General features: G+C 30.2%; 1 long non-coding RNA gene across 2 annotated transcripts; it reads left to right on the forward strand.

Moving 5' to 3' along the window:
• The first annotated feature begins 6,371 nt into the window (after positions 1 to 6,371).
• LOC139907030 (uncharacterized) lies at positions 6,372 to 11,322 on the forward strand. 2 transcript variants are annotated; one of them, XR_011783337.1, is made up of 5 exons: positions 6,372 to 6,940; positions 6,999 to 8,231; positions 8,294 to 8,378; positions 9,363 to 9,603; positions 9,671 to 11,322. It is a non-coding gene; the product is annotated as an uncharacterized lncRNA (long non-coding RNA). The 2 variants fall into 2 exon arrangements; XR_011783336.1 differs by having other exon boundaries at positions 6,372 to 8,231.
• Positions 11,323 to 12,980: the final 1,658 nt, after the last annotated feature.

The following is a 12,980-nucleotide window of genomic DNA, read 5'->3' on the forward strand; positions in this document are numbered from 1 at the left end:
TTGTAGAGGGGAAGTGCTGGGTCAAAAGGTACTTTCAACTCTACCAACATTGCGCTTACAAGCACCAAGGACCTATTTTAATATGCTATGATACACACTGGCCCAAGGATTGTTCATAATCCCTTCCTTAAAATCGTATTTTTATCATTAGTATAAAAAATATTATATTATTTATATATTATATATTTTCACATTATAAAAAAAAACAATAATTCCTTTTTTATAATATAAAAAATGTCCAATGGATTTCTACTAGGGTTGGTACGCTACGGGTTTGTACCGTGATTTGGTTAGGTACGTGTTTACCCTTGTTGCAGTACGACGGTACGTGTGTATATAATCAAATACCATATTTTGATATTATACAATGTTTGTTTAATTAGTGGGGTAAGATTTGAATCCATAAGCTTTCTTTTATAAAAGAAATCATTTTGATATTTATACAAAAAAAAAAAAAAATTACCTACAAAATGATATATATATGCATCCAGGTTGACAAAAACCCAGTGAAGGAATCATGTAAATAAATTTCCCAATGTTTTTAAGTTGGCTTCACGATACCTCGCAACTACTGGTACATCTGTATCAAGCGAAATACTTTTTCGACAGCTGGTGATATTGTGACTGCCAATCAGTTTTGTTTATTATTACAAGAAAATGCAGACAAGCTCAACTTTTTGAAAAAAAAAATAATAATAATAAATAATAGAATTATTATACCTGTCTATATTTTATATCAACCTTTGTTTTTTAGAGAAGTTAAGTATATTTAAAATAAGTTATTTATACAGAAAATAACTTATTCAAGAATAAATTACAGAAAATACTTGATAAAAACCACTTTAATTATATTTAAACTATTATAAATTAATATTATACCGTATCATGAAGAGAGTACCACGGTTCGTACCAAACAGTGGGTTTAGTGTACCGTCCCAGCCCTAATTCATACACAAAACAGTAAGCTTAAACGTAATTTACTTTAGTATCTTGAAATGAAGATGTACAAAAATTGATTTGAAAGGGTATCAATTTTTTATTTATGTACGAAAAAGTGTAATACATCCGTTTGATCCACCATTGCAGGAATTTGGATCTACCTGACCTATTTCTTTAATTGAAATTTTCTAGATTATTTTTCAATAACAAATTAGTGCTGCCTAGATGAAATTAATTACTAATACATGTATGTAGGTTTTTGAAAAGCTTTAAAAAAACTAGATTTGAAGGCGATAATTAACTTTGTTTGATGTAGCTTTACCTTTTGCTTTCTGTGATGCTTCAAATATGGGTTTTTGAAGGATTCTAAAAACAGCTGTGGGTTGGAGGGAAAGCTATGTTGAGACTTCTCGAACGCTTAATCTAAGTTTGTTCTTTACCAGGTCCTTTACTTGGGCGATGTTGTTTTTCGAGCTTAAAAGTGTCATCTCAGATATCATCAGCCCACCGAAATATTGTTGCACAACTAGGTCAGTCATCAGGATAAACGATAGTGGGGACGGTGTGGATCTCAGACACTGTTTTGCCCAGTTTGTAGTGTATCAAAAAGTACAAGCGAAAATTATTAGTCTCTATGTTCAGCGCAGAATGCAGAAACAGCTGCAAATAGGGTATGTAGACATTAGCTATTCAGTTTCTGAATAACTATGGAATGTTTTTGCTACCATACAATTTATGAGAAAAATAATTTTGCTAGAGTTTTCTAGCTAACTCTTCTCCTTTCCCTTCTGACGAACATGTCTCAATAATTTCGGAGCAACTTAATATCTTTCGTGTTTTCTTCGCAAGTTTCACATATTTTTTACATCCCTAGAATTCACTTGTTATTGTAAAAAATAACAAAACATTTTTCGTGAATTATTTTAATTGTTTTCCAAATAAATTAATTTTTGTGAAAACTGTGGATTTATGAAATTTGTTTCGACAAAATTTATTATTTAAAATTTATTTTTTGAACTTTTTTTCGAATAAATTCAAAAAACCAATGCCTTAATCCCTTAAAAAAATTATAATCTTGCATAAAATAGATATTTAGAAAATAATTAATTATTAATGATGTTCAGTTGTGCGCTCTATTGTTGCTAATGGAAAACCTCATAATATTTGCATTTGCTCTTTTTTCCTACTTACCTTGAGATATTATGATCCTTGAATAATTAAAACCCCGTCATGAATAACAAAATAACATTTAAAGCTTAAAAAATATCATTATTATATGTCTATGTATTTTTTTCACGTGCTAGTCTGAATTTTTATGGCTTTTAATCAGTTTCATAAGGTAATGTTTTAAAAAATGGTACACGAGAGAGATAGTGAATTGAAATTACAGCATTAAGTCTTACATCCATATAGATTTCGAAAACAGTAAGCTAACAAAGGAATATTTCTATTGTTGCCAAAATAAAAATGCAAATATTTACTCAAAGTTACATAAACAACGCTAATAAAATGCTTTCAAATTTGTTTAATTTTGCATGGAAGCGATTCCTGGTTTCGTATTTTCCATGTAAAACTGTTCCGAAATGACAACATTTGGGAATTATATTACTCTAAACAAGAAAATAACCATCAAACGTCAGAAAAAAAAAATCTTCAATGACGCGTTTTGATGTAAAAATGTGTAAAATGTTAAAAAAAAAATCAAATTTTGATATTTGTTTGTTTCAAATTATCAATTTGAATCATATCAATTAGATCTATTTTTTATTAAGCATTATATTACTCTAAACAATAAAAAATCATCAAATCTGTTTATTTTATTAAATATTATATATTTTTCAAACAATATTTTAACAAATTTTCTCTAACTTGCCTCATTATATAAATATTTTTGTACCAAACATGCTGCCTATAAATAAATATTTTCCTTTAATACCGTGTATTATGCGCATTTATTTGGATGTTTCTCTTCATTTTTACTACTCAAATCTCGTTTTTTTATACCAATTGTCTCATATATTATTATCAAATATACCTTCATTGTTAATTTATGTCAAATGAAACACCATACCTATTTATCATTTTGGACTAAGAAAACTGTTTATTAAACTTTCGAAAAATAATAACTTTCAAAAATAAACTATGAATGAATAGTTGCTTCTAATTGTTTTTCTCTTATATAAATAGTGACAATCAAATGCGACTTTAATTTGCTCCGATATAGCCTCTCTTGTCCGAAAACTTAAGTTGAAGCTTTTTACTCCTTTTAATGCTAAATAACTTTCCGTTATGATCCATTTAAATGTGAAACAATGCTGATTTTCATGGAAAGAAGATCACTGAAAATCCTATGATTACAATTTTCGTAATGCAAAAAACCATCAAATTTATCCTTAGACAAATCATCAATGACACTTTCAGACATTTCCTACGGAGGAAAAATTACGCTTATTTTTCTTAATTTATAATTAATTAAATTCTAAGTCGTTAACATTACAACAAACCCTTTTCCCAATTTTCTCTATTTTTAATAAATAAACTATAAAGAAAGTTGATATAAATTATTAATATAATCTTGTACACCTGAAAATAAGTTAGCTCCATTTTTGGGACAATCGAGTTCAGCTATTATGTACCATAGTGGCAATTTTTTGGTATGACGTTCACACACTACGAATAAGTCTCTGGTCCATAAGTTTCTCTATTAGTTATAATGATACCAACATGAGCCCCTGTGTTTACAAAAACCGAGTCTCCTTCAATATAGCAAAATGTTTGATCAATTCCAAGTTCGGATAAAAATGAAAATATATAACGAGCCGTTGATTTGGCATTTTTTCCTTTGAGAATTTATTTGGCATAAATGAACCATGAAAGTATATTTGAAAATAATATATCAGACAATTGGTATCAAGAAACGAGATTTGTTTAGTAAAAATGAAGAAAAATATCAAAAGAAATGCACGTAATACGTGGTGCTAAAAGACTATTTATTTATTGGTAGCATATTTTGAACTAAAGTACTCATACTATGAGGTAAGATAGGCAAAAGTTATTAAAATATGTTTGAAAAATATATGTTTAATCTATAATACTAAATAAAATAAAAATCCTGTTACTTGACTTCAATCGATAATTTTAAAGTTTCATTTTTTTCAACATTTTACAGATTTTCAAATCAAAATGTGTCCTCGAGGAATCTTTTTTTGTACGTTTGATGGTTATTTTCTTGTTAAGATAAATAAAATGCAAAATAAAAAATACCAAATTGGTTTGCAATACCAAATTCAATCAAATTACAAAAACAATCAAATTATTTATTCAAGATATATGAAAAAGACATAAAAAACACAAAAAAATACTTTATTTGTGCTTATTATATACTTACTAGTACTAAGGTAATATTTATCGACTACGCAAAATTTTCCATGAACAATTAATTACCCTTTCTAAATGAAAAAAAGATTGTGGAGTTGTGAGCAAAAAAGCTTCAACATGGAGGTACCGTGGATTACAAATCACAAAATATTTTTCATCATAAAACACAATTATATGGCAAAATTTGATTTATTTATTCAATTTAGTAATCTTGGAGGGCAATACAACGATTATAGCGGTCAAAGAATTTTCCAAGTACATTTTTATAATAGAATTTCTCTTTAGTCTCAAAATAGGCCTCAGGACCCTGTAATTACCTCTGATTTTTTTGGGTGACACTTTCTGTAAGGAAAGATCAAGAGAGACGTTCCAGGAACACTGTACTCGCCATGTAATTCCAACAAATTGAATTTGGTGATTGCAAATGCCAGTAAGATGCAGCAAATTTAGAATTACAATTATAAATGAAACAGCTTTTTTTTAAATTATTATCCTAAGTGGCAGAGATATTTAGAAAAAGTAATTGTCCTGCTGTCTGAAAAATAAGAATAGTGTGAAGAAATTGATTGGACTCTGCCGGAAATTTGATGGATCGAAAATTTTCTTGATTTGTCAGAGAGTCTTATGAAACTATGGACATGGTCCATATATACTCGGACGATGAAAAGTTCAAATCTTTAGTGGAGGAGTCTTACAACTAGGATAAAGAAACTCTCTCCCGTACCCAGGGAATATAAACTTCCATCAGAAGCACTGAAAACTGCCCATCCCTTTTATCTTTAAGAAACATTTTAAAGCTGTTGAAAGGTATCATAATTAAACTGTATAGAGAGATCTGGATATTTTCTTTGGGTTGTCAAAAATAAATAATTTGTTGGATGACCTGAGAAAGATGATAACTGGGATGGATGAAAGATTTGATTCACTTTATTCGGACATTCATAAGTTTAGTGAGAGAGTTGGAGGGGAAGAATATGTACGATGTACATTACAAAAATATAGGACCAACGCTCCTGCTTCAAATCCAAAAGAATATGTCAAAAGGACCATTTTATTACATTTTTGGAAAGTATAATTTCAGAAATGATTAACAGGTTCTCCAATCCATCAAATGAAGTCATATTGAGTCTTTTTGAACAATTGCTCGACCTTATCATCAGAAGGAACTACAATTATCCTCTAGATCTCATCCAAAATTTGGGTATCTACAAAGAAATTGGGTAGTAGAGCTTCAGATGTGGAAAATAAGGTAGGAAAATTCAATTAATAGGACTGAGAATTGCCTGCATCCTACCAGTTACAACCTGTGATGATGAAAGAAGCTATCCTGCTCTTAAGAGAAATAAAGACTGTGCTGAGATTAACCATGAAGGACTCCAGGCTGATAGCACTTTACCTTATGAACTTTAATAAAAATATTAAGATATAAAAGGAAGAAGCTGTGAAGTTTGTTCAGAAGCAACCTACTAGACTTTTTTCCAACCTTTATGGAAAACTTTAATACATTTGTATTCAAAAGTATGTAAAATACTTTTTTTTCTGTTCTCCTTTTTTCCCAAAGAGGAAATTGAGTTTTTGAGTTGATTGGTTTATTAAGTTTTGGTGAAGGGGTAAATTTTCTGCGACCGTTCCTGGCGTTACTCACCGTTTTTAATGATCACACTCACAAGTAGTTAATCAGTACATAGTTGATAGATATTCTCTCCTCAAGAATAAAAGAATAATAATAATAACTTGAGAGAACAAAATTATGACTGATGAGCTAGGGAGTGCATTAGTATGTATAAAACTACCTTAGATACAAATGCTACATGCAAAATGCCTGCAAAATTTCAATAATTGTTCATTCTTAGATCAAAAATATGTATATGAATATGATACATTTTCAAACATCTTTATATAATTTTGTACTCGCTATATAACCCTTAAGTTAAAACAATGTTACTTTTTAAATACTTTTATACAACAATTAGCAAGATTTTTATAAAAGAACTCCACTTTTCTTCACTCAATTCAGTCAAATTGTATCAACTCACATAATAATCAAATTGTATTTCGTGTTCACATATTGAAATGCCCTAATTCTTTTAATAGAACATCCTTTTTGATTGAAGGAAGCAAGAGGTTGATGTTATTTTAAAGAACCAGAACTGAAACTTTGCTATAAAAATTTATATTTAAAAATGTTATCGAGCAAAGCCAATGGAACATGAACGTTATTAAGTTAATAAGTGATATACATACTTTTTCGAAAAAATGACACCGCCTTGCGTATATGAATAATATACGCAAGGTACCAGTATTTTTTTTTTTTTACATTTTTGTTTATTATGACATCTGCACCATGTAGAGGATATTGATGTTTTTCTTTAATTATTTGCTCTTACCCTATTGCTTGAGTTGTTGGAATCGTTACAAAAGAACAAATTTGATGGGTTGAAAGAGATTATATATATAAAAAAAGAAGGAATAAAACACGTTGGTAACTTTGCATCTTCTAAATAAAATCTCCTCAGTATTGTGTTAATCATCAGCAAAGCAACTTCCACTCTCTCCTCTCTCACGTACATCACCATCATGCCAAAGAAAATGTGTCTTTTTTAATGGGTTTCTAATAACGGAGGTACTGATGTGAGGAATTATGATTTGCAAAATAAAAGCATATCTTGCCGTTTTTGCAGTTTCTCGTTCTTTATGGTAAGTAATCCGCCACTCTAAAACCTCCAATCACATCAACAACTTAAAAGTATTCAATAAGCACAAGACTGAAGGAGAATTAAACGGTTCATCATTCAATTTGGGCGTAGCAAAGTTATTTGTGTCGTGCAACATCCCTTTAAATGTTCTGGATCATCCCAATTTATCCAAGTTTATTGAAAAATATACTGGAAAAACTTCTCCAGGTCGATGGGTCGTTCACAACTTGGTTGGGGAAGTATGTCAAGGAGTTTTGAATAGAATGAAAGAAGAGGTGGAAGAAAAAGATATTTTCATTGCAATAGATGAGACAAGAGATCATCAAGGGAGGTCAATGATGGCAATTTTGATTGCCCCTTTGGACGGACATTTCTGTGGGGGACCTTACCTTATTGGGTTGATTGATATTGAGATTGCAAACAATATAAAACACATCGTCATAAGCTCAGTTTATAAGTTATTGGGAGAACTGATGCTGCCTCGTATTGTCTCAAAGCAGGAGAAGATCTTCGAGAAAAAAAAATTTCCGGAAGTGATTCACATTGCAGGTATTGCTCATTATTATTATATAGAGTTGCAGATATGGTTCAAAAAAAGTTTCTTCTAACGAACGAACTTATTTCCAATGTGAAGAAGATGTTTTTGAATTCTAGAAGAAGAAAGAGAGTATTTACTTCTTTGTACGAAATTCCCCTCACTCCATCACCAATTATAACAAGATAAGGAACTTGGTTAAAAGCAGTGGAGTATTACTACCGTTACTTTGACGTCTTCAGAGAATATTTAAACAGCCTTGATGAAGATTTGGCAGCAACCAGAAGAGCATAAGAAGTAATTGATAATGATTCCTTAAGAGAAGAAGTCATATTTATACAGGAAAATTTTCGTGAAATACCTTTGGCAATAACTGCGCTTGAGGAAAGATTGTCTCTTCTTACCAGGCTAACCATAGTAGAAAATCTGACTCAAGATTTGAAGGAAGAGCCATTCAAAATATCTTCAAAAGAATCTTGGCAACACAAAACTAAAGCAACTCTCAACAAGTGAAAACTTTGTATACAAAAATACTCTAATGGACAATTGTGATGTTGAGAGAGTCTTTAGTATGATGGATATCATCAATATGAAAAGGAGGTCCAAACTAAGTACTATGAAATTGAGGGAATTATTGATCACCAAATGGAATGAATGTTTTGTTATCATTTAATTGTCAACGCGTAAATATTAAGAATATTTTTTAAATAATTTGTTACTTTATTGTCTCATTTCTATTCTTTAGATTTCGTGCCAAAGTTATCTCTTCATCCTTTGGTGGTCACTAAGAAGTTATAACTTATAACTTCTTAGTTATAAGTACACTTCCTGTAAGTATGGGTTTGATGTTCTCTAACTAACAATATATTTTGACTTGCATAAATTTACAGAATATAATGTACATTTATAAAGTTATCTATAGGGAAGTTATATATTAATAATATACAACAATCTCTCTTCCTTCATGTGTAAATAAATAAATAATTTAAGTTGAAGATATTTTCTAAACGATACTCTTTTAATTGGGTTGCCATCGATATTTACTTTGAACTCTTGATCCAGTGACAGATACAATTGCACCACTGTCATATGTAGCTATTATATTTTTGAAGTAATTTCCATGGACATTCAATGCATCGATGGGTAATTTATTCAGTTCAAATTTTTGAATAGAGTTGATGATCAAAATAGAGTTTTCTTTTAGACACCTGCATACTCTTGCATAGTGGCCTCTCTTACCACATCTTGTGCATTCGACACTTTTTGCAAAGCAAACTTTCCCATTCTTATGAGGAAATTGGAAACCACACTGTCTACACAATCTTTCTTAGCTCTTGTTCCACATCTCCTACAGCTTTGACTTCTTCGATATATATTGAATCCACATGACTGTATTTGCGGATTCACTCTTTGATACTAAATCATTTATACTATTTTGATTATTCTTTGCCGTTTCTACTATTCTCCATTAATATATACTTCACATATTTTATTTGCATCATCAAATAATCTTAATTGTGCTTCTCTATACTTCTGGACTCCAGTCAATTTGTTAGACGTCATTCTTGAATGTTCTTTCAAATAGAAGCTATATACTTGTATCTCAGGTCTAACAATGATTAAATCCACCTTGTATATTGATATTCGTAACCAAAGTTTTATATTATGACAATTAGTATTTAATACTATTTGTATCATACAATAAATTATAACTAACATGAAGACATTTTCTTGATAATATTATTTTGATTAAATAGTACCAAGTAAAGCTATATTTTGGGGAAGGAAAGCTTCTATATGTAGAAACTTTTCAGATAAGTTGTAATGTTGAAGAAATCATAATTGAGATATCTTACAAGTATGTTCGAAATTATCCATCGGCCATCAAGATTGATTTATGAATAAAGGTTTGTTTATGTCTGAAAGAAAACAGAGGAACCAGATAGTTGAAGTTGTATTTTTGGGTGCGTTTGTGCAAAACACGATTCCCACAACCCTACCTATTGCTATTTTATGATGTCTGAGCCTTAGTTGATATTATTTAGGATATACAAGGTGAGGATGTTAAATCCGGAAAATTTCAATTAATGTATAGTACAATTTATTTCCAAAATTAACTCAGAAGTGCACTAATCTTCTGCTCTTCAACAAGGATCTGAAACTGGGAGAGGCCTTGATGAGGAACTTCTTGTCTATGTTGGCCACTGTTTCAAAAATGGAAGTCTGCACGAGTCAACAATGTTATGTCCAAGTTTATTGGACTCTCTCTCTCCAAGAATCCCACACATGGAAATCCAAGGGGTTCAGATCCGGTGAGCTTGGATGCCACATTTCCATTGAGGAAGTCTGGAGTACATTCTTTGCTCTCAGAACGATCATGAGTCTTCATTGCAGCTCTTCTTGACCCATCAGACTCCTTGAAAGTCTTGGAAACATGGTAAACAGTAGATCTGGGCAGTTTCGCAAACTAAATAAAATTGGGCGTACGCCCGGCACGGAGGCAGGTAATAATGACCGCACACCGTTCGTATTCGGACGACATCTCAAAGGTTTTGTGTAATTACTCATGTAGTTTTGTCAGTTGAATCTAATGATACACTTTCATAGACATAGATCTCGGGTTTGTTAAGATATGGATGTCTAAACTTGTTCTGGACTTAAAATCCCTCCTTCTACATAAAAAAAGGAATTATTTAAAGTCTTTATATTATAAAAAAACTGCCATTTAACATTACACAAACATTTTGAGCAAATCTTAGTATAATTAAGAGGTTTCGCTAGAATCAGAAAGAGCTTATTTGGTTACTAAATTATTTGTCTTGAGATTGAGAACTCGTTTAAGGGATAAAAGTGTTGATTGTTTAAGTTTTAGGGGCCTATTTTAAGTCTGGATAGGATGTTATATACGGAATATAATATTATCTATATATATTATTTTGCAACATTTGATAGCATATATTTTTTAAATGGATATGTTATTTATAACTTTTTTGATTTATATATACATTATGTATTCGACTATATTATTTTCGTACCTACAAATGTCTTATGATAATTAGAGATGGGATTTGTGTGAGAGTAAGGAAAATATTACTATTATATTTAATTTCATATATATATTTATTTTATAGTACATTTTCAAATCAATTTACACCAAAGATAGGCAAGAATTCTTCTTTTAGAGCAGGGGAGTCAAACGGTACAGCCCGAAAGATAATCCCGCATTATTATTTATTACTGAATTCATTGTAATTTTCTTTAAAATCATGTTTTACTACTCGTTTAAAAAATTAAAGCAACATTGTGGTGGAAATCATACCAGTAGGTCGTAGAATTTGAGTTTGTTTAGTAAATGTTGGTGGTAATTGCATTTTTAATTTGTCCTATATCCTCGCACCCTCATCTGCGAAATGTCTATGTCAAAAATGAGAAAAGAGTACAAAAAGTGTATGACTTTTCTAGAAAAATGAAAATTTTATTATATGCTCACGGAGGTGAATGGAAATCCTATGTGCTGAGTATGACTGCAGCAAGTTTCGATGTTTCAAGAATACAATACTCGGCCCCATTATTAAGCTCAGTATGGTGAAAAATGTAACAGCTTGCAGGGACAACTGAGAAAACAATCATTAATTTGTTTAAAGTGCTTATGCAAAACGTAAGCTGAGTAAAAGTGTTGTTAAAATTGTACATACTTTTTTGAGTTCTTAGGTTGTTCATAATGTATTTAATAAAAGGATAATTTATATAATAAAGATTTTTGTAGATGATTTATTCTTTTTTGCACTAATTATTAGTACTAGTGACTAATATAAAGAAAAAAGTATACTTATTGTTAGTTTTATGTATCTTTACAATGATTTTACTGGCTAACCCGCTCAAATTAGAATATAATGAATATACTAAATCAAAAATGAACGAATGAACGGCTGAACCAGAAATAAATAGATGAACGGAACAAGTGGGAACTGGTCCAAGTCTGCTAATATTACTATCTAATAAAATATCAGGATTTAAGACGACCCATCTCCTCTCTTTCTCTTTCTTACCTTTCCCTATGGACTAAATCCCAAAATGTCAACCGATTTCTAAATAAGCCAGGGGCGTCCGCAAGAAGTGGGATGGAGGGGTTGTAGCCCTCCCCAATTTAAAGAATTCTTGTTTTTTGAAATTTTTTTCGCAAAAATTTAATTTCCTCTGAATAACTGTGGACAAAACGAAGCTGCACCCAAAACATAATCATGAAGAGGCCCCTGTAAGCTCATCTCTGAAGTTAATACTTCTCTAAAGTACAATGAAAACTCTATAGATAGAAATCATGTAAATATCTGAAAATGAGTTGGATACGCATATTGTGTATCGAAATATGCCTCCATATTTTCTTTGTTTCCCCGCTGTCTAATTTGGTTTTGATAATTTGATACTTTTGATAACAATTTGTAGGTTTTTGGAAACTCAAAAAATAATCTTAATTTTGATTAACGTATATAGTTTCTGTGAAGTCATAAGTTGTATAGAATAATCTAAATAAGGGAATCTCCAGGATTTGAAAAAAAAGTGTAATTAGGCAGTGGTCCTCAATTGGGGGTAAGCGTAAATTTGAGATTTTGAAAGAAAATTTTACAAGTGGTATAAAACTTAGGGGTGTCCGCAGGGGGTTCGCTAGAGGGGATGTAGCCCCACCCCCAAATTAAGGATTTTTTCCCCTTGAAAATTTCATATTTAAAATTTAATTTAATTTTCCGGGAATAACTATGAATTTTTTGATTTTTACTCCAAATAATTTAATAATTGAAATTTAAAAAAAAGTTATAATTGAAATTTTTTTCCAAAAACAAATAACTTTTTTTAAACAACTGTGGATTTAGAATTTTTTTTTCAAAAAAAAAAAACTTAATTTTTTGTATATGAATATGGATTTTTGAAACTTTTTTCCATAAAATTTGATTTTTATTGAATAGCTAAGGATTTTTGAAAATAATTTTTTGAGAAATATTTAAATTCAAAATCAAAATATTTAATTTTTGAATTATTTTTACGAAAATTAAAATTTTAGTATTTTTATTTAAAAGAAATACAGAAACCAAGCCTGTTTTAAAATATAATTCTATTTTTTTGCAAGATATGTGTAGTAATCATAATATATATTTCATATATATTTATTTTGTGTGAATAAATCATTTATATTTTATAAAAAAATTTCATGGACAGACAATTAAGGATCGGTCCCAATGACCGACAGTCTTAAGGGCCGACAAGATCGGTCTGAAGGATTATATTTCACTGAAGCTAAAAAAATTGTGTTGGTAAGGGGGTACTTTACTTAAATAAATATTTTACAAGTGGTACAGCACTAAAAAAGGTTGATAATCCCTGTAATAAGGTATACATATGTACAGTGTGTGTATATTTATTATGTGTTTGTTTGTTAC

This window comes from Lepeophtheirus salmonis, chromosome 13 (genome assembly GCF_016086655.4).
Source record: "Lepeophtheirus salmonis chromosome 13, UVic_Lsal_1.4, whole genome shotgun sequence".
Taxonomy (NCBI): Eukaryota; Metazoa; Arthropoda; class Copepoda; order Siphonostomatoida; family Caligidae; genus Lepeophtheirus; species Lepeophtheirus salmonis.